The sequence below is a fragment of the Nuphar pumila genome, chromosome 8, assembly GCF_984573655.1.
Source record: "Nuphar pumila chromosome 8, dmNupPumi1.hap1.1, whole genome shotgun sequence".
Taxonomy (NCBI): Eukaryota; Viridiplantae; Streptophyta; class Magnoliopsida; order Nymphaeales; family Nymphaeaceae; genus Nuphar; species Nuphar pumila.
Window position 1 is genome coordinate 81,714,079 of NC_143256.1, and position 23,415 is coordinate 81,737,493.

Genomic DNA, 23,415 nt, shown 5'->3' on the forward strand with positions numbered 1-23,415 from the left:
GAAATAAAGACTAAAAATAGCTTTGAAAAGGGGTTAAAATCACATTTGAAATTCAAAGTTTTGAAAATAGAGTTCCAAGCGAACTGGAACTCTGGGCCAGAGTCCTGAACCAATTAGGACACTGAGATTTTGGATTTTAAAAACCAAATAAAGGAGTTTTTTAAATATTTTATCAAAAAATGGTAAAATAAGACAGAAAATGCAGTCAGGGTTAGAGTCCTAACTCAACCGAAACTTTGAAATAGAGTCCTGAATCAACCGAGACTCTACAAAATAACCTAATTTTTTAAAACAAATGGAAATAAATAAAAAAATAGAAGTAAAAACAGACTTCTGACTGGATTATGACTCTGGGACAGAGTCCTGATCGGACTAAAACTCTAGATTTTTTGGTATTTTTCTGAAAAACAGATAAAAGAACTTGTGAAAATAGTGAAAATAATAGCAAATATTGAAATAAAACAGAGTTCTAATTCAACTGAGACTCTGAGGACAGAGTCCTAATTAAACTAGGACTCTCAGATTTTTGGATTTTTTGAGAAAACAAATAAGAGAATTTTGAAAAACAGTTAAAAACGGGATAAAATTGAAGTTTTGGTTCAGAGTCCTGATCTGATTAGGACTCTGAGAAAGAGTCTTGATTCGATCAGAACTCTAAGAAATTTTGGTTTTCTGATAAGTAAATGATGAAATTTAAGCAAAGCTTTTGAAAACCAGTGAAAATGAATTGAGAAAATGAACTTTGGATAGAATCCTGATTCGATCAGGACTCTGGGGGTAGAGTCCCGATTTGATCAGGACTCTGGGCTAAAACCTCAGAATTTTGAAATTCTTTGATAAAAGTATAATAGTTTTGGTAGATTGAAAGATTTTTGAAAGATTCTCTCAAAATTAAAATCAGGATCAGAGTCCTGATCCAACTAGGACTCTCTGAACAGAGTCCTGTTTTGACTGAAACTCTGAGTTTTGACTCATTTTGAAAGATTTGGTTAAAAATAGGTAAAAATAGTGACCAAAGATAGAGTCCCAGTCCGACTGGAACTCTGAAGAAGAGTCCTGATCCGACTGGACTCTTGAAGAAGAGTCCTAATCCAACTAAGACTATAGGATTTTGGCCAAAACAGAAGGTTTTGAAAGGTTTTCTCCAAAACAAGTAGAAAAGGTAGTGAAAAGTAAAGTTCTGATCCGACTGGACTCTGGAAAAAGAGTCCTGATCCAACTAGGACTCTAAAATTTTGGCCAAAACGAAGAAAATGGACAAGGGATATGACCATAACTAGTTTAAAATCAGAATGGTGTTTTAAAAAGGTTCAAAAAGATGAAAATACAAAGTCCTGATCCAACTAGGACTCTAAAATTTTTTAGATTTTTGATAAATAAAGGAATCCAAAAGTGACACCACCTAAATGGGCCTCATCTGAGAATTGAAATTAATTGAAATTGAGTTTGAAATAAATCCAGATCATTTTATGAGAAAACACTTCAAAATATAAGGTCCTGGGGGTTGGCAAATTACATAATGTTGATATAAAAACCCAGGTTTTAAAATTGATTTTGAAAGAAAAGTTTTAAAACTCGAATCTAGATTAAATATTTTGAAAACATGAGTGTTGGATCTCAAAAATGAGATGTAATACCATGCAATGCAATGAAATGGTATGCATAATGTATGCAATGATATGCAATGACATATGAAATGTAAGTACTGGATAAGGGTGAAATTTTTGGGTGTTTACAGACTTGGAATCCTGAACCCCTGGCAGACACAATGGATTGGAAATTCTCATCTGAGGCTGAGAACTGATATTTGAAATTGAGCCAAAATGAGGATTGAATCTTAATTGTAGGATGAAGTATTAAAATTTATTGTAAATTTTGGTCTATGAACAACCCTGACTTAAATATTGACCAGTTGGTTCCCTAAAGGCTTTAGAGAGTGAGTCTGAGTGGCAGGAAGTAGGTGTTTGTGAATGAGGGTAAAAATTTGGGGTGTTTACATGGAGGAATGCATATGCATCTACCTAAGTGTGATGCCTACGCTAATGAAAGAATGCATATGCATCTACCTAAGTATGATGCTTATGCTAAATGAGAAATGCATATGCCTCTACCTAAGTGTGATGCCTATGCTAATAAAAGAATGCATATGCATCTACCTAAATATGATGCTTATGCTAAATGAGAAATGCATATGCATCTACCTAAGTGTGATGCCTATGATAATGAAAGAATGCATATGAAGATGCATATGCAATGCTAATGGAGAAAGACAATGCATATACTTAATGAGAAAGTGCATATGAGGATGCATATGCAATGCTTAAGAATCTACAGTAGATTAAAGAATGCATATGAATGTATAAGAAGCTAGGGAATGCATGTGAAGGCATAAGAAGCTACAACAGTTCGTGGGATATTGTGGAAATACAGTGAGAATATTAATATGCAATGAATGCAATAATATAAAAGAACGATATGTAGCAAATTTTGATAGTGCAGAGAATAAGGCTACTGTGAATGCATATGAGGCTATGTATAAATGTACATGAAGATGAAACTGCCCATGGGATGTCGTGAATGTATATGCTAATATGACATGCGATGTAACCTAAGAGATGAACTATAGTGAGTGATATGCAAATGCAAAGATGCAGTTGATGCATATGCGATGAATGGTGATAAAGTGAAAACTATGAACTTAGTGAAATGTACACAAGTGACAATCTTGAATGAAAGTCCACGAATTTGCAGTCTCATTAAGTATATGCATTGTCTTTCTCCATTAGCCCCCAAGATTCTCATGATTGTGATGCTTACATTAGCATTTAGGTGAATGGCACCTCACGGCTACAAATGATTAGTTTTGACTTATTAGGTGAATGTCATATCGCGCCTACAAATGATTTGATTTTCCTTATTAGGTTAATCATATATCACGCCTATATAGTTTCATCGCGAATGATCATATTATGATTGTTTGAGTAAGTATATCATGACCTCTTAACCTGAGCGTGAAAGCCAACTGGGGTTTCGCTTGTCTGGTAGGAGTAGCTAGTGTGTGTCACCTTGTGTTGGGATGTTGCAGGTTCAATACCCAATGGTATAGTTGTATAATTGGTAGGGGTCAGACTGACTCCAGCTTGACTTTCACAAAAAAAAAAGTTGCTCTGCTTGTTTGGTAGGAGCTGCAGTGCACATCACCTTGTGTTGGGACGGTTGCAAGCTTAAAACCCAATGGTACGCCGATCAATCCAAGAAAGAGTCGTGCGCTTATTCTGATAGGCAAGAGCCTCGGTCCTTGCCATTTGGGGTTTTTATCAGGCATGAACCTCGGACCATGTCGTGCGCCTTATTTTGGCAGGCAGGGGCCTCGGCCCCTGCCGTTTGATGTTTCTAACGAGCAGAGGCCTCAACCCTGCCATGCATCCCCTTCCGGCAGTGGGCTTTGCTCCTGCCACTCGCTCTCTGGCAGATCAGCAGGGGCTGAGTCCCTGCCGACTGAGTCCTTTCAGTGGGTCGACATGGGTTGAGCCCCTACTGCCTCCTATGATTTCCAACTATCGACAGGAGCTAAGCTCTGCAGTTTTCTGCCTTCTGGCAGGTGGCAGCAGCCTAGCCTTTGCCCCTGTCTGCGATGTCAGAAGATGGGTGGAGGGTCGGGCCCCTGCCACCTTCTGTCACCGCCAAGTGCCCTAGCGGACCGACATCCCTTGTCTAATGTCAGGTTGGATCAGGATCACAACCGAGTCCACCAAGCCCTTTCTATTTCTTATTTGAGTTGCTATTTATTTGTTCTTCACAAATTGCACAACGGAGCACGCTCACATCCCGTGGCCTGAGACGTACATTACTACGTACAACGACGCATGCAACCCTGAAACCCTTAAGGTAGGAGAAAGTTGCGCAAAAAGGGTAGTAGATGAACTGAATTAAGTTGAAATAATTAATAGTCATGCTAGATATGCCTAATCGTACTTTATTTCCTTCTTGTGCTTATTTGCTTTGCGTATTTACTTGCCTGCACGCTTATTGGTTGAGATATGGTTTCATACATCATGCATTATTTACACATTTACTTGATTGCTTAGATATTTGATTGATGTATGGTTTCGTACCTCATGCATTATTTGCATATTTACATATTTACTTGCTTGTTTAAATATTTGATCGATGTACAAATTTGTACCTCGTGCATTTTGCTTATACATCTTTCACTCAAGCTGTGATTTTTGCATATCGAGTATTGCTTAGTACCTTGCTATCACGCTATAATGTTCTCATGCTCACAGTTATTATATACAAGTCAATGCAGCCTTTTATATATCCTATTTTTCTTAATTTACGAAAGATGCGAGTTGCGCTTGTGCGCAACGGTTCCTCTTAAAAGGATTCCTTATGCGAATCCAGTTTTCAAATGCACTGTTTTATAAAAGCGAAAATTTGGAAGTCTTTCAGGTTGCGAAAGTGCAACTAAGTTTTCCAAGACAACACTTTCGAATAGAATGTTTTACAACTATAAATTGATATTTTGATATGATTCAGAGAAGCTCTGAAAAGGGTTACAACTTATTAAGGTCGAAACCTTGCAAAGCAAACTCGAAAGTTTTGGGAGTTGCAATATATCAGGCAAGTCTCTCAAATAGTCGTGTCTTTAGGGAATGGAAGCAAGATCCGCGGCGATCTCCTGCATGCAATATTGTATCATCACTTCAAAAGAGTGATTCGAGGCAAATCTCGTATTGTGCAAGATGCCATTGTGTTAATATAAATTAAGAGACTCAATCTTATCAAACTGAGTAATTATTGTGTCACTTCTCTTATAAAGGATAAATGTTGGAGGTTTCTTTTGAAAAACCGTTTCCCCTTTTATTGTAGTTGTGCCTTTTAACAGGTATGGCCGTACCTTTGAACATGTACGTCACATTGGTGTTACGATGATCGAATGAGAGGTTTGGGGTAAGAGGTTTGCTACATGCTCTGTATCCCCTTTTATTGTAGTTGTACCTTTTAACAGGTTTATCCATCGAGAAACCCACGAATTTGCTATCGTAACCGGACCTTAAGATAGGTATGGTACAAATAGTATGAGAGGTCAGTGAGTACCTCGAGGTGGGCAATCAACACTTTATTGATATAAATAAAATAATGTCAGCCTCCACAGGCCAAATGCTCAAAGAGCAATACATGTCATGTATGGATTAAAAGAATCACAGGACCTTATATGTTGCCCTCTCATCGTAGTCGTACATCTAGGTAGGTACGACCATACTTTTGGACAAGTACGTCCCATGTGTGTTACGATGTTTAGATGATAAGGTTGTAGCAACCTTGAAGCGTGCATTAAGCACAATGCTGAGATCACATAAATGGTGACAAGTCACCTTCATAAGCAAGATGCTCAAGTGGGCCTAATAGACTAGAGCTTGTAGAATAGGACGGCGGTTAAGAAACCCTCATCGCGCCCAGTTGACCTTCACGGTTCATCAAGGAAGAGGATGGATGGTACAAAAACTTCGATGGACAGGTTGTTAACAATCACCCCACGGGCAAAAGACTCGGCTTCTCCAGTCATCGGAGTTAGGGGAAATGAGATTACCATAAATTATCCTAGATGGTAACTCCCAGGTACTTCTGCAGAAGTTGGATGCATCCATGGGCCACAAATGCCTTTGGGGATTTACTCTCTTGGTCATTGACCGTCCCCTTAGGAGCGGACTCAGTCAGCCATCCGGGTTAAAGAAAACATCTAACATAATAAACCCCCGGATTGGACTCGACTGTTTCTACGTTTCGCGTATGTGCGTACCCACAGGCCAGTTAATATCAGAACTTAAAGAATATCTTTTTAAATAGTTGTAGATGATTGAGACCTACACTGCTTGAAACAATAGTTCTTTGCATATGTTACACTTGTTAGAATAGATTACAATTGTATTTGTTATTTTAATATAATAAACTGCTTATCTCATGAATGTCCTGCTTTATTTTATTCTACTTATCTATTCATGCACCTACGGGTTTGTTATGAAACTGACCCATTTCCTGGGTGTTCTCGGCAGGCAGAGGCTCGCCCCCCTGCCGCCTCGTTGTTGTCAACAGGGGCTTGACCCCTGCCGCCTTGCTGCTGTTGGCAAGGGCTGGCCCCCTACTCCCTTGGTGCTGTCGGCAGGGGCTGGCCCCCTGTCGCCTCGGTGTTGTCGGCAGGGGCTCGCCCTTTGCCACCTCGGTGTTGTTGGCAAAGGCTTGCCCCCTACCGCCTTGCTATTTTTGGCAGGGGCTCATCCCCTGTCGCCTCACTGTCGTCGACAGTCAAGGCCTCACTCTGTCGCTTCTTTGATTTCTGCAAGCAGGGGCATACCCCTGCCGCCTTTCATTGTTTTCGACTGACAGGTAGGGAGTGATGCCCTGCCAGACTTTCTTTTCTTGGCATAATAAATAATATTGCGTTGAATGCCCATACTTTTGTAGACTTCTCATCGAACCCCACTCTGGCTCTGCGACTTGAGCCTCGTATCATCTACACTCGTAGACGCACACAGTTGCACGACATCCCGAGGTAGGAGAAAGTCACACGAGGAGTTTGTATAAATGAAAAAAAATATAAGGATTATGTGATAGAATAGTTTATTTGGCATACATGCTTACCTGTAGGATTACTTAACTTGTGATTGTATGTTTTGCGTTTCCTCATCCTTATTCTTTTGAAATTGCATGCTTAATTTAAGTTCTATGGGTAGACTCATTTCTAGAGAGATCCTATTACTGTATTTCCGTCCTTGCTCACTGTTGTAAGTTACTGTAGATGCCTTACTGGTTATTGCCTGATGAATCTTGTTGTCACCCTCAGGCAAGCCTTGTAGGGTGTGCGGGTGCACGTACCACATTTTTCCCCTTTATGGAAAATGTATGAAATTGTGTACAAGCACTAAAAGTTTGAGATGAGGTGTTTCCTTGTGCAGGGCTAACTCATCAAGAATGAATTTCTGATTATAAAGCTTGTGAGCTAGTTATGTGTTGCTATATGCAACTAAGTGTATCCCGAGTCAGTTACTCGGAAGAAATGATTGGATCCACAGCGATTCTGAGACTTCTTGTTTCTTAATATTTGAGCATACCAAGTATATTACTGATTTTATGAAATATTGTGATGGGTTATCTATCGAGAAACCCACGAATTTGCTATCGTAACTGGACCTTAAGATAGGTATGGTATAAATAGTACGAGAGGTCAGTGAGTACCTCGAGGTGGGTAATCAATACTTTATTGATATAAATGAAATAATGTTGGCCTCCACAGGCCAAATGCTCAAAGAGCAATACATGTCATGTATGAATTAAAAGAATCATAGGACCTTATATGTTGCCCTCTCATCGTAGTTGTACCTCTAGGTAGGTACGACCATACTTTTGGACAAGTACGTCCCATGTGTGTTACGATGTTTAGATGATGAGGTTGTAGCAACCTCAAAGCGTACATTAAGCACAATGTTGTGATCACATAAATGGTGACAACTCACTTTCACAGGAAAGATGCTTAAGTGGGCCTAACAGACCAAAGCATGTAGAATGGGGCGGCGATTAAGAAACCCCCATCGCGCCCATTCGACCTTCACGGTTCATCAAGGGAGAGGATGGATGGTACAAAAACTCCGATGGACAGGTTGTTAACAACCACCCCACGGGCAAAAGACTCGGCTTCCCTAGTCATTGGAGTTAGGAGAAATGGGATTACCATAAATTATCCTAGGTGGTAACTCCCAAGTACTTCTGCAGAAGTTGGATGCATCCATGGGCCACAAATGCCTTTGGGGATTTACTTTCTCGGTCATTGACCGTCCCCTTAGGAGCGGATTCAGTCAGCCATTCGGGTTAAAGAAAACACTTGACATAATAAACCCTCGGATCAGACTTGGTTGTTTCTACGTTTCACGTCTGTGCATACCCATAGGCCAGTTAATATCAGAACTTAAAGAATATCTTTTTAAATAGTTGTAGATGATTTATACCTACACTGCTTGAAACAATAGCTCTTTGCATATGTTACACTTGTTAGAATAGATTACAATTGTATTTGTTGTTTTAATATAATAAACTGCTTATCTCACGAATGTCCTGCTTTATTTTATTCTACTTATCTATTCGTGCACCTACTGGTTTGTTATGAAACTGACATATTTCATGGGCAGGTGATGAGTAGGACTTCACAGACGACCGATGGCATAGTGCTTCATGGCTCAAAATTTTCTTTCTTTCTGCTGGCATCTTGGCTCTGAGTTTTTGGAGCTTTCTTTAGATTTTTGGACATTGGGAAAATGCTCATTTTGTAATAAATTGCAGATTTTATTAATGATCTATTGCTTTATTTTCCTCAATTTCTCTAAGTAGTGGTTCATGTGAAATGATGGTTTTTCAGCTAACGTATCCAGGATTTGTTAACTTGTGCCCCATTCTAAATGTCTTCCGCTATCGCTTTTAAAAGTGAAAACTTTAAATCTTTGAAAGTTTTTTTTTTATAATATTTTCAAAATCACAAGTTGAAATTTGGGGGCGTTACAACTTGGTATCAAAGCCCCCAAGATTCTCATGATTGTGATGCTTACATTAGCATTTAGGTGAATGGCACCTCACGGCTACAAATGATTAGTTTTGACTTATTAGGTGAATGTCATATCGCGCCTATAAATGATTTGGTTTTCCTTATTAGGTTAATGATATATCATGCCTACATAGTTTCATCGCGAATGATCATATTATGATTGTCTGAGTAAGTATATCATGACCTCTTGACTTGAGCGTGAAAGCCAATTGGGGTTCCGCTTGTCTGGTAGGAGTAGCTAGTGCGTGTCACCTTGTGTTGGGAGGTTGCAGGTTCAATACCCAATGGTATAGTTGTATAACTGGTAGGGGTCAGACTAACTCCAGCTTGACTTTCAAAAAAAAAAAAGTTGCTCTGCTTGTTTGGTAGGAACTGTAGTGCACGTCACCTTGTGTTGGGACAGTTGCAAGCTCAAAACCCAATGGTACGACGATCAATCCATGAAAGAGCCGTGCGCTTATTTCGATAGGCAGGGGCCTCAGTCCCTGCCATTTGGGGGTTTTATCAGGCATGGGCCTCGGCCCATGTCGTGCGTCTTATTCCGGCAGGCAGGGGCCTCGGCCCTTGCCGTTTGATGTTTCTAACGAGCAGGGGCCTCGACCCTTGCCATGCATCCCCTTCCAGCAGTGGGCTTTTCCCCTGCCACTCGCTCTCTGGCAAATCGGCAAGGGTTGAGTCCCTGCCGACTGAGTCCTTTCGGTGGGTCGACATGGGTTGAGCCCCTACTGCCTCCCATGATTTCCAACTATCGGCAGGAGCTAAGCTCTGCATTTTTCTGCCTTCTGGCAGGTGGTAGCAGCCTAGCCTTTGCCCCTATCTGCGATGTCAGAAGCTGGGTGGAGGGTCGGGCCCCTACCACCTTCTGTCACCGCCAAGTGCCCTAGCGGATCGACATCCCTTGTCTAATGTCGGGTTGGATCAGGATCACAACCGAGTCCACCAAGCCCTTTCTATTTCTTATTTGAGTTGCAATTTATTTGTTCTTCACAGATTGCACAATGGAGCACGCTCACATCCTGTGGCCTGAGACGTACATTACTACGTACAACGACGCGTGCAACTCTAAAACCCTCAAGGTATGAGAAAGTTGCGCAAAAAAGGTAGTAGATGAACTGAATTAAGTTGAAATAATTAATAGTCATGCTAGATATGCCTAATCGTACTTTATTTCCTTCCTGTGCTTATTTGCTTTGCGTATTTACTTGCCTGCACGCTTATTGGTTGAGATATGGTTTTGTACATCATGCATTATTTACATATTTACTTGATTGCTTAGATATTTGATTGATGTATGGTGTCGTACCTCATGCATTATTTGCATATTTACATATTTACTTGCTTGTTTAGATATTTGATTGATGTACAAATTTGTACCTTGTGCATTTTGTTTATACATCTTTTGCTCGAGGTGTGATTTTTGCATATTGAGTATTGCTTAGTACCTTGCTATCACGCTATAATGTTCCCATGCTCACAGTTATTGTATACAAGTCGATGCAGCCTTTTATATATCCTATTTTTGTTAATTTACGAAAGATGCGAGTTGCGCTTGTGCACAACGGTTCCTCTTAAAAGGATTCCTTATGCGAATCTAGTTTTCAAATGCACCGTTTTGTAAAAGTGAAAATTTGGAAGTCTTGCAGGTTGCAAAAGTGCAACTAAGTTTTCCAAGACAATACTTTCGAATAGAATGTTTTACAACTATAAATTGATATTTTGATATGATTCAGAAACTCTGAAAAGGGTTACAACTTATCAAGGTCGAAACCTTGCAAAGCAAACTCGAAAGTTTTGGGAGTTGCAATATATCAGGCAAGTCTCTCAAATAGCCATGTCTTTAGGGAATGGAAGCAAGATCTGTGCCGATCTCATGCATGCAATATTGTATCATCTCTTCAAAAGAGTGATTCGAGGCAAATCTCGTATCGTGCAAGATGCCATTGTGTTAATATAAATTAAGAGACTTGATCTTATCAAACTGAGTAATTATTGTATCACTTCTCTTATAAAGGATAAATGTTGGGGGTTTCTTTTGAGAAACTGTTTCCCCTTTTATTGTAGTTGTACTTTTTAACAGGTATGGTCGTACCTTTGAACATGTACGTCACATTGGTGTTATGATGATCGGATGAGAGGTTTGGGGTAACCTCGAATCGTGTTTTGGCACCTTATTGTAATCATGTAATGTTGATGATTGCCTAACAGGCAAGAGGCTCGTGAGGGTTTAAAGGACCAGAGCATGACAAATATGAAATTGAGTGATTATACTGTGTACTTTTTACAAAGCAGATGTGTTGGGGATTTCATATGAGAAATCCATCCCCCTCTTATCGTGATTATACTTTTGAACAAATATGTTGTGTATTACGATGAGTAGGATGAGAGGTTCATGTTTACCACGAACGTGAAATGACGCGTATAACACATATAATGGTGATGGTTTCGCCTTCGCAGGCAAGATGCTCGAGTGAGTCAAAAAACTAGAGCATGTAGAACGGGGCGGCGGTTAAGAAACCCCCGTCGTGCTCGTTCGACATGGTTTGTCAAGAGAGAGGACGAATGGTACCTTTTAACATAGCATGTAGCAAAAAGTTCTTCTGAAATCATTTTAATAGTATATAACAGTAGAAGTTTGCAGTCTGGCAGATTAGTCAAAACTCAAAGCTAATCTTCATTTTCTGGTTACTTTCAGGGGTATGGAGGGGGGTGATTCAAATAAGTTACCAGTAGCAGATCAATTTCTGCAAACTAGCTCCAACAGCAACAACTGATTGACTTTGGCAGCAGTGGATCTATGTGTTGATTTCAGCAAAGGTAAGTCGGCAAATCACCAAAACAGTGAATCGTCTAATAGCAAAGTGATTACACAGTAACCATGGTTTTTACATAGCAGCATCAAGGTTCGATGCACAAAAATCAGCACATCAAGGCAATTCCGCTTGGTATATCAGAGTTTGATGTGCAGGGTGTCAGTATAAATACCAACTGGCAAATGCATTGGGAGTTGCATTGGGATCTTTAGTATGCCTTTTCATGAATAAACTTGCAATAAGGGAAGAAATTGAGGCCAAAACAACAACTTCTCCTAAGATGATTGCAGCCAAAATCCCCTTGTTCATTTCGTTTCTTGGAGAGAGGAATCACATTTTTATAAGGCCTTTGAAGAAGGAAGTTCTTTAGTTCACATGGCCCGATTATGTCATTGTCAAGGATGGCCCATGGCTCAAAATGTGCATACAGGCAGCACATACACGCAGGAATATTGTTATACAACCTTTGGTGGGATTGAAAGTGCAGTAGGATCGAGGCAACGAGCACTAAAGGGGGGGTGAATAGTGCTTTTAAAAATTGTCTGCGGAATATTAATGAATTTTGCAATTTGAAAAGCAAACACACAAAGAACACAAAATTTATCCTGGTTCGGTCTTTCCTGACCTACATCCAGTCCCCAAGCAAAACCCGCTTGAGATTTCCACTATCAACCTTGTGTAACTACAAGATCATATAGACCAAATCCAGTCCCACTTCCAGTAACACACCTACTGAAAGCAAACAAATCCTTTAAACCAAGGAGTCCTTCCTTTTACAGAAAATAAGTAACAACTTACAATACAACCTATGAGCCTTTCTTTTGAATGCAAATGAGATGCAATTGGATTTTGAGGTTGTTGAAATACTCTACTCACGAATGCACTATCTCTCAAAGGAATTTGAGTGAAAAGCTGAAGTGAAAAATATCATGTGAGTGAGAAAATGAATATGAGTGAAAAGAAAAGAGTAAATGATTCAAATTGATTGAATTGAAGTGCTTTTGAGTGTAAAATGCACTCATATTTATAGTTGAAAGTTTTCATACGTTGAGAGTATGAAAGGGTGTCAAAACAGTCCATTTTGAATGATCAAAACATTTGAAAAACTAAAAGACCCGACTTTTTGAAGTTTCAGGAAAAACGGCAAATATAGTCGACTGGAATAGTAGTTAGTCGACTAATAGTAAGTTATTAGTAGACTGACAGTTATCGTCGGTCGACTAATATGTTAATCGAGCCGTTTGAAAATCTGAACTTTTGAAACTTAGTCGACTAGAGATAAAATTAGTCGACTGATAATATCATCAGTAGACTTAAAAACCTTTCAGTCGACTGCTGCTAAAATCTTCTGAAAATTATATATTATGTCCGATCGACCGATAAAAGCATTAGTTGACTGCTGCTAAATTTTCAGAAAACACATGTTCTGTCCAGTCGACTGATAAAACCAATAGTCGATTGCTGCTAATTTTCCAGAAAACAGACATTCTTTCCAATCGACTGATAAAACCTTCGGTCGACTAATTTTGACAAAAATAACTTTTTATAAAATATGGCGCGAAAGGATTAGTCGACTGGTGAGTTTATTGGTCGACTAATAAACACGAAAAATTAATAAAAGAGTTTTTTAAAAATATTTTCATGAGGGGTTCTTTTAGAAAAGTTTTTCTAAAGACTTTTTAGGTGAAATGCAACCTAAATATGCACTCTAAGTAAGGCTCTTACAAGAATCTAAGACTTTTAATGAATTTAACATTTGCACATTAGTCTTCAAAGATTCTTCATCGAATTCTTCAATGTCTTCATTGCCTTAGCTGAAATGCAGTTGATTTCACTTGCTCATCATCAAAACTTTGTACTTGAAGTATCATGTATGGCTTTATTGTCGTAACAATCTCCCCCTTTTTTATGATGACAAACTTAATCAAAGATGAAGCATTTTAGATGCATAGATGGAGATTTTACTCCCCCTATCAATATGCTGCAAAACATTAAAACTTAGCACATTTAAAGCACATATATATCACATATTGATTGGTTTGCATGTCCATTCATCATTACTTCATGTATTTAAAAACTTTTCCATAAATGCAAATTTCAATGCTTTCTTGTTCTCTTAATTTCGCATTTCTAATGCAATATCTCCTGCAATTTCAATATAATGCTTATCTTTTTCTTTTTTTTCCCCTTTGTCATAATAAAAAAGAATAAGGGCAGAAATAGCATAAGCAAAATGGAGATATAAGTTTAAAATATTACAATCCATAAAGTATCAAAGTTTTAGTAAAGACAGAATATAAAGATCAGAAAAGTGAGTTGAGCAAATCCTTAATTGCAATCACATCTTTCTGAATCGAAGAAAGTTGTTGAGTTACATCTTCACGAAAAGTGCGTTGATGCAGCTCCAATGCTTTCAGTCGCTGCAAAACTTCATCATTGTCTTGACTTGTAGAAAATTTATTTCTTTTTGCTTGAGATGAAGGTGTCGCAGAAGGTGAAGGTTCAGAAATTGATGATTCAGTAGGATCAGATGGTTCAGTTTGATCAACATTTAAAGGAGGCAGATATTTAATTTTCATTCTTTTAAAAATAGTTTGATCAAAGAACTCTTTTTGCTTAATATATTTTTCATTTGTTAAAGGAACTTTGAAATGTCTAAAAGTACGAGTTAGAAGACATCCATAAGGAAGAAATGGTTTTTGTTTCCACAAATTTGTAAAATACACATTGGCCCAATTTACAGAAATATTTCCAAATAAAACATAAAGAGCCGTAGATAGATCTGTGGAATAATAATCAAAAGAACCAGTTTTTGGTAGAACATTATGGGCAAGGATTCGTCGAGCAATGCGTGCACGAGTTTGGAGATTAGTATTTTTGAAAGGAGGGCAGTGAGGTGCACCTGGAAGAAGAATTTGTTTAAAAATTCTCTCATCGTTCAGTTCAACAGTGTTGAAAAGAGTGTCTGAAGATGGAATTTCTAGGATTTCTCCAAGTAGTTTAGAATCAAACTCGATTTCAACATCACGAACAAGAGAGGACAGAACTTCAGTTTCATGATCAAAATGTAAATTCTGATAAAACAAGTGAATCAGAAAAGGATAATGAAGGGTATCTGCACAAGCATCAAAAAGATGTGAAATTCCTGGAAATAATTCTCTTATTTTGTAACAAGAAAACAGGTGAAATAGTACATTTCGGCCTGGTAGAATAGGTAGTGCAGAAATCGATCCAAAAGTATCATATAAAAGAGGATTTCAGAGTAATCTAAGAGAAAATCCATGTCTTGAAGAAGGTGTAGGAGGAGGAGAACCTAAATTTTTTGCAGATGCAGACTTCGAACGAGGCATGGTTAAAAAAAAGATTTACCAAAAAAATGTCGGCTTCCAAACGACGTCCGACAGAAGGAAAATGTTGTCCGGCGTTGTGAAACAGAAACAGAGGAGGATACGGTGGCTGACAACGAGTGTGAAGGCTGCCACAAGGGGATTTTGGCAATGGCTGAAGCTACACCTTCACGGCAAGAGGATTCTGGCGTGATTTGAAGATGCACCAGTTACTGCAAGAGGATTCTGACGTTTCCCGATCACGACATGAAAATCCCGGTGAGGATAGGATCGAACGGCACTCCGAGGGTTTTTCGAAAGAGAGAGAGGAAAGAGAGAGAAAGAGGGTTTTCGTTTTTAAGGGTTTCGTTTTTAAGAAAAATGAAAAGGTGTGAAAATAAAATGAAACGATGCCTTTTAAAAAAAAATGGGTGTTAAAAAATCCAAGGGGTATCGGGTCCCTTCAGTTAATTTTTTTTTAAAAAATATTTTAGTCGACTAAAACTTTATCGGTCAACTAAGAATGTGCGACTCATTCTAAACATCAGTCGACTAGAAATATATCGATCGACTAGTATGGTGCGATTCATTCTAAAATTTTAAAGCATTAGTCGACTAAAATTTTATTGGTTGACTAATATAGTGCGATTTTGAGATTTTATTCAAAAATCAACATTTTTATAAATTCAAAAATGAGCAAATACCTAGTTCTCTCCTAATTCTCATAAAATCTTCATTTTTAAGAGGTTTAGTGAAGATATCGGCATGTTGTTATTTAGTGGAAATAAAATTTAATGAAATATTTCCTTTTAACACATGATCTCTTAAGAAATGATGTCTAACTTCAATATGCTTAGTTCTTGAGTGCTGAACAGGATTTTTAGAAAGATTTATAGCACTAGTGTTATCACAACAAATAGTTGTTGTGGAGTAATTCAAACCAAAATCATTTAAGGTCTGTTTCATCCATAGTACTTGTGAACATGCTAAACTAGCTACTATATATTCTGCTTCAGTTGTTGAGAGTGACACTGAATTTTGCTTTTTACTAAACCAAGAGACTAAAGAATTTCCTAAGAAATGACAAGTTCCACTAGTACTCTTGCGATCAGATTTACTTCCTGCAAAATCTGCATCACTATATGAAACTAAATCAAAGGAAGATGATTTTGGGTAAAACAAACCGAAATCTGAAGTATCTTTCAAATAACGAAGAATTTGTTTTACTGCAGTTAAATGAGATTCCTTTGGATTAGCTTGAAATCTTGCACACATACAAACACTAAACATAATATCAGGTCGACTAGCAGTTAAGTATAATAGAGATTCGATCATACCTCTGTAGAGCTTAGTATCTACACTTTTACCATTTTCATCTTTATCAAGAGAAGTAGTTGTACTCATAGGATTCCTTCTTGATTTCGATGAGTCCATCCCAAATCTCTTAAGAAGTTCTTTTGTATACTTAGCCTGATTGATGAAGATTCCTTCTTCAGTTTGTTTTATTTGAAGTCCAAGGAAGTAGTTTAATTCGCCCATCAAACTTATTTCAAACTCTTCCTGCATAACTTTAGCAAATTCTTTACAAAGAGAATCATTAGTAGAACCAAATATTATGTCATCAACATAAATTTGCACAATAAGAATATCTGAATTAAGATTTTTAATAAATAAAGTGGAGTCTACCCGACCAATGGAAAAACCAGATTGTTCTAGAAAATTTCGTAGTCTTTCATACCACGCTCTTGGTGCTTGTTTAAGTTCGTACAAAGCTCTTTTTAATTTGTAGACTTTTTCTGGATATTTCTCATTTTCAAAGCCTGGAGGTTGCTCTACATAAACTTCTTCATTGATGTGTCTATTTAAGAATGCACTCTTAACATCAATTTGATATAACTTGAAGTTCATGTAACTAGCAAAAGCAAGCATCATTCGAATTGACTCCAATCGAGCCACTGGTGCATAGGTTTTATCAAAATCTATGCCTTCTTCTTGATTATAGCCTTGTGCTACTAGCCTTGCTTTGTTACGAATGACTTCACCATTTTCGTCCAGCTTATTTCGGAAGACCCATCTTGTTCCAATTACAGGATGATCCTTTGGTCTATCAACTAGATCTCAAACATCATTCCTAGTAAATTGGTTAAGTTCTTTAGACATGGCCAAAAGCCAAAATTCATCATCACAGGCCTCATTGATATTCTTTGGTTCTATTTTAGATATGAAAGTAACATTTGCAATATATTTTTCTAATTGCCTTCTAGTTTGAACACCACTTTTTATTTCTCCAATAACTTGTTCATGTGGATGATTAGAAACTTCTTTCCAAATAGGTTGAAGAGGAACATTTTCTTGAGAAGTATTCTCTATCAAGGGTTCTTCTTGAAGTATTACTTCTTCTCCTTCGCTTAGAGGTATAATCTGCTCACAATTCTCATTAAATGCAACATGTAAAGATTCTTCAATGCAAGATGTTCTTTTATTGAAAATACGATACGCTTTAATTCTAGAAGAGTATCCAAGAAATATTGATTCATCTGATTTTGAATCAAACTTATCAAGATTATCTTTGGTATTTAACAAGAAACATTTACTACCAAAAATTTTGAAATATGAGATCTTTGGTATACGATCATAATACAATTCAAAACATGTTTTATGTAAGATTGGTCGAATAAGAACACGGTTTAAAACATAATATGTTGTATTTATTGCTTCAGCCCAAAAGTATTTTGGTAAATTTTTATATTGAAGCATGGTTCTAGCACATTCTTGCAAAGTTCTATTTTTTTTTTCAACAACTTCATTTTGTGGAGCCGCTCTAGGAAAAGCAAAGTTCTGAGATATACCATGTAAATCACAAAACTTTAGAAAAGATTCATTTTCAAATTCACCACCATGATCACTACGAATTTTAATCATAAATGTAGATTTTTCATTTGTAATTCTTCTACAAAGTTTAGAAAATTCCGAAAAAGCATCATTTTTGTTTTTTAGAAAAATCACCCATGTAAACCGAGAATAATCATCCTCTATAACAAAAGCATACTTGCTACCATTCAAACTTTGAATTCTAGATGGTCCAAATAGATCTAAATGTAAAAGTTCAAGAGGACGTTTTGTTGAAACTATATCTTTTGCTTTAAAAGAACTCTTGATTTGTTTACCCCTTTGGCAAGCATCACATAAGTGATCTTTCTTATATGGTATTCTAGGTAGGCCTCTTACAAGATCATTCTTGGATAACTTGGAAATAATTTTAAAATTAACATGTCCAAGTCTCTTGTGCCATAACCATTGAATTTCATTTGAAACAATAAGACATTTTTCATTAAAAGTGGGTAACTCATCTAGATATAGTTCATACACATTGTTCCTTCTTTTACCTTTAAAAATGATCTTTTTAGATTGAAAATCAGAAATTAAGCATAAATCATTTTCAAAAGAAACATGAAAACCTTTATCACATAATTGACTAATAGATAATAAATTATGCATTAAACCATCTACTAAAAGAACATTTTCTATCAAGGGAAATTTTGGATTACCAATATTACCAATACCTATTACTTTTACCTTGTTATTATCACCAAAGGTGACAGTTCCTCCATCCTTATTTTGGAGGGTGGAAAATAACTTTGGCCTTCCAGTCATATGTTTGGAACAACTGCTGTCCAATATCCATTTGCTCCTTATTTTGTGTACCTACAACAAAATTAGAAGACAAAGCATTTGACCCCTTTCTATTTTCGGGTCCATGAGAGTTAGTCTTAGGAACCCATATCCATTTGGATTTTGGTTTCCTTTGATAATAAATATTCTTTCTATAAAAAGATTTAGCATTTCTAGAATAATCATGTCTAGGCTTATAAGCATTATAAGTTTCATGATTAGATGCATTTCTAGAAAATTTAGCTCTTTGAATAAATGGTTGAGAATATTGTCTTTGATTTTTCACAACATAGTTTGGTCTATTTTGAGTATCAAAGAAACTATATCCCAATCCGGTTTTATTAACCAAACATCTTTGAGAACCAAGAAGTCTTTCTAGATTCTATTGACCATTTGTGAATTTGGTCACTATAGAAAGAAGATCATTTGATTTTTCTTTTAGACTAATTATTTCTTTTTGTAAGAGATTCGTTCTAATTCCAATTTCTTTTATCTCAAATGCTTGGCAAGAATTTTCCTTCTTGAGATCTTCTATCTCTTGAAGTAATGCTTTGTTTTGAGAGTCAAGAGTTGAATTTTCAGTTTTAACTCTTTATTTTTAGAACTTAGACTCTTAAATTTAGCATATAAATCATTAAATGCTTCTAATAACTCATCATAGTCAAATTGACTTATCGAATCTTCTTGTGCTACAAAGCACATGTTGGCGACTTCTTCATTTGATTCTTCATCGGAAGAGGAGTCACTATCATCCCAACATGCTTGAAATGCCTTTTTCTTCTTAAATTGGTCCTTGGGCTTGATTTTGAGAAGAAGACAATCTTTCTTGATATGTCCTGCCTTTTTGCAGTTAAAGCACTTGACTTCATTGGGATTGGAAGAATCTGCTTTCTTTACCTTTCTTTGAAATCTTCCATTTTTGATGAATCTTCTGAATTGCCTAGTAATGAGGGCAATATCTTCATCTTCTTCTGAATTTTCTGAGTCAGAAGTAGCCCTAAAAGCAAGAGATTTCTTCTTAGGCTCTTTTTCTTGTCTGTCTTGAAGTTGGACCTCATATGCCATAAGGTTACCAACCAAATCTTCAAGAGTGAGTGTTAAGATCATTTGCTTCTTCAATAGCAGTGTTTTTTCTCTCCCATTCAGGAGTTAAACACCTTAGGATCTTTTTGACTAAATCCACTTGTGAATATTTATTTCCAAGGGATTTCAGAGTGTTAGTTATATCGGTCATTCTTGTTACCATGTCCGATATAGATTCATTTTGCTTCATTTTAAACAATTCAAATTTATGAACCAAAGAAGCAATTTTGGATTCATTTACCTTCGACGTACCTTCGTGAGTCACGAGAAGAGTATGCCAGATTTCATTTGCTGTAGAGCATTGAGAAATGCGATTGAACTCTACCTTGTCAACGACACAATATAATGCATTCATTGCCTTGGCATTAAGTGAAGCATTAAGTGGAGTTTGGTATTTATATCAAAACAACTCTCCAAATATCGAGATCCATGGATTGCAAGAATATTGTCATTCTCACTTTCCAGTATCCATAGTTTGTTCCGTCAAAGAGAGGAGGACGAACAGAGGAGCATCCTTCTTTGCGCTGAGATGTTGTAGTTGCCATGCTAGATGATGATCAAATCAAAATAATAGCAAACCTGCTCTGATACCAAATGAAAGTGCAGTAGGATCGAGGCAACGAGCACTAGAGGAGGGGTGAATAGTGCTTTTAAAAATTGTCTGTGAAATATTAACGAATTTTGCAATTTGAAAAGCAAACACACAAAGAACACAAAATTTATCCTGGTTCGGTCTTTCCCGACCTACATCCAGTCCCCAAGCAAAACTCGCTTCAGATTTTCACTATCAACCTTGTGTAACTACAAGATCATACAGACCAAATCCGGTCCCACTTCCAGTAACACACCTACTGAAAGCAAACAACTCCTTTAAACCAAGGAGTCCTTCCTTTTACAGAAAATAAGTAACAACTTACAATACAACCTATGAGCATTTCTTTTGAATGCAAATGAGATGCAATTGGCTTTTGAGGTTGTTGAAATACTCTACTCACGAATTCACTATCTCTCAAAGGAATTTGAGTGAAAAGCTGAAGTGAAAATTATCACGTGAGTGAGAAAATGAATATGAGTGAAAAGCAAAGAGTAAATGATTCAAATTGATTGAATTGAAGTGCTTTTGAGTGTAAAATGCACTCATATTTATAGTTGAAAGTTTTCATACGTTAAGGGTATAAAAGGGTGTCAAAACAGTTCATTTTGAATGATCAAAATGTTTGAAAAACGAAAAGATACGCCTTTTTGAAGTTTCAGGAAAAACGGCAAAATTAGTCGACTCAAACAGTAGTTACTCGACTAATAGTTAGTTATTAGTAGACTGACAGTTATCGTCGGTCGACTGATCTGTTAATCGAGCTGTTTGAAAATCTGAACTTTGGAAACTTAGTCGACTAGAGATATAAAAATATGGTTTTTGCCTTTTAGCATATATTTGCCCAAATGACAACCTAATTTCGAATAGAAACTTACCATGGAAATACACCAAATTTTGCAGGGTGATAGAAGACAGTTAGGCAAGGATTTTTTTCTTTTATAGATTTAGGATTTGACCTATGGTCAGAGAATTACAACTCCGGCAAGTTGGATCGGAATCCAGTGAGTTTGGGATTGAAGGCAAACTGATAGGTTTTCACAAACATTAAGGAAAAATAGCAAACCATGGCCAAAAGAACTGAAATTTTAGGAGGATCTCCATGACAAATAGAGGATTAGATTCTCTTTTTACAGTTTTGGCATCCGACTTATGGTTACAAAGGACACATCAAATTATCAGACCCTTAATTCTGACAAAATTGAAATGACAGGGAATTCACAGATGATCTTCTAAAATCTAGAAATAATGGAAATCTAAGTTCTAAAATCATGAAATTCTGGAAAATGATAGAGGATGTTCTGAGGAACAATTCCTATTAGAGCATTCGACCTACGGATTGGGAAGCCACAATGGATTAAGGTCGGTCTAGACCCTGACAAGCCTGTAACAGGCTTTTCACAAGGGTCTGCAAAACCCAAATTTTGACAGATAACAAATCTTATTATAAAACACCCATAAAATACAGTAAATTAGCATATTCCTCCCCAAATCTACCCTATTTTTTATAGGGTAAATCGGATCTCCCATGAGGGAGATCTCGAATGAACAAGTCTACTACAGGGGGATTTGGCATTTTCACAGGGTTTAAAACCCGATTTTGTTCTAGATTTGTTTAATGGGGTTACAAAACCCAAATTAATTCAAATTTTTGGCAGGAGATCACAGACAAAAGAATATGACTCTCTTGAATATTTCAGAATTTATAAAAGAAAATTCATGCATGAAATAATGATTGGACTGGACGCTTAGAATCAAATCTGTAAACTAAAGATGAGACTTTAATAAGACTAACCTAAATGAATGAAGTAAACACGAGACAATGCTACAAATCTAAATATGATGCTTAAAAATATAAACTCTTTATGAAAACTATGACAAAATGAAAACAATCAGGGAAGTACGATTCATATATTTTTTTTGTTGCTGTGAAAAGGGAGGATATGATCCATGGATCGGATGGATCCTCTTCTCTAACATACCAAAAGCATGAAGTAAGAAAAACAAAAAAAAGAGCAGCATGATAGAATATTGAATATGAAGATCTTACCTTGAGAAGAGGTCTGCTAGGGTCAGCAGAAGGAGGTGGCCTTGGTGTTGCTGGGCACCGACTGGAGGTAGGCATCACCTGGAGGTGTTTTAAAGTGGAGGAGGTGGAGCTGCAAGGGAGACGACTGTTGTTGAAGATGTTGGAGGTAAGCTGGAGATGGTGGCTGAGGGTAGGTGCTGAAGGAGGATTGGAGGATGGAAAGAGCTTCTACTTTGATATGGTTGGAGTTGGAGGTTGGACTGTATGGTGTGTTGTTATAGGTAGAGGTTTGGAAGGGAGCTTGGATCCGCTAGTGAGAAGGCCTGGAACAATGATTGGATGTGCTGGAGCTGCTGCGCTGACTAGAGCAAGGAAGCCAGGGCTATAGTAGCTGTGACACCAAGTTGAAGATGATGGAGGACGTGCAACTATGGTTGAGAGGTTGGAGCACTGATGCAGGCTTAGAGCAAAGCTGCTAAAGACAAGGGAGTTGGAAGTTGCAGCTGCTGGGCGTCCATGAGAGGGAGAGAAAGAGAGAGGGGAATTAGAGAGTTAGGGTTGAGAGGGAGCTCCTCAATGCTCCAGCCATGGAATGCCTTAGGGGAAATAGAAAGGAGATGGGGTAATATGATGTGGGCTGGACCAAGGAGGGAAAGGAAGGAAGAAGGGAAAGGAAGAAGGAAAGAAAAGGAGGAAGAAGAAAGGAGAAGGAGAGAGGGTCGACCAAGGAGGAAGAGGGAGGAAAGAGAGGAAAGAAAGGAAAGAGAAGAAAGAAAGAAAAGGAAAGAAAGAAGAAGAAGAAGGAAAAGAAAAAAAGAAAGAAGAAAGAAAAGGAAAAGAAGAAAGGAAGGAAAAAGAAGAGGGAAAAGAAAAAAAAAAGGAAAAGAAAAGGAAGGAAGGGAGAGGGGGTCGACCACCTTGGTGGGACCCACTTGTCCCAAAAAAGTAAATAAAATGAAATAAAAAAATAAGAAAAGAAAATAGAAAGGGAAAGAAACATTTTTTTTTATTAAAAAGAAATGCAAATAAATTCAATAGTGGCGCCACCTTGGAATGGGTCCACATTTAATTTTGAAATTCATTTTGAAAGCCAGAGGGGTAGAATGGTTTCTTAGAAAAAAATCCGGATGAAATGAGCTATTTTTGACAACTTTCAAATAAAGCTCGAAATTTGAAATCTTATACCCCTTTGTAGAGCAAATCCAGTTTAGAATTTGAAAACCAAATTTGAAAAGGAATCCAGATTGTTTTCTCGAGAAAATATTTCCAAATTTAGAGCCCTGAGGGTTAAAATGTCAATTTTGGAA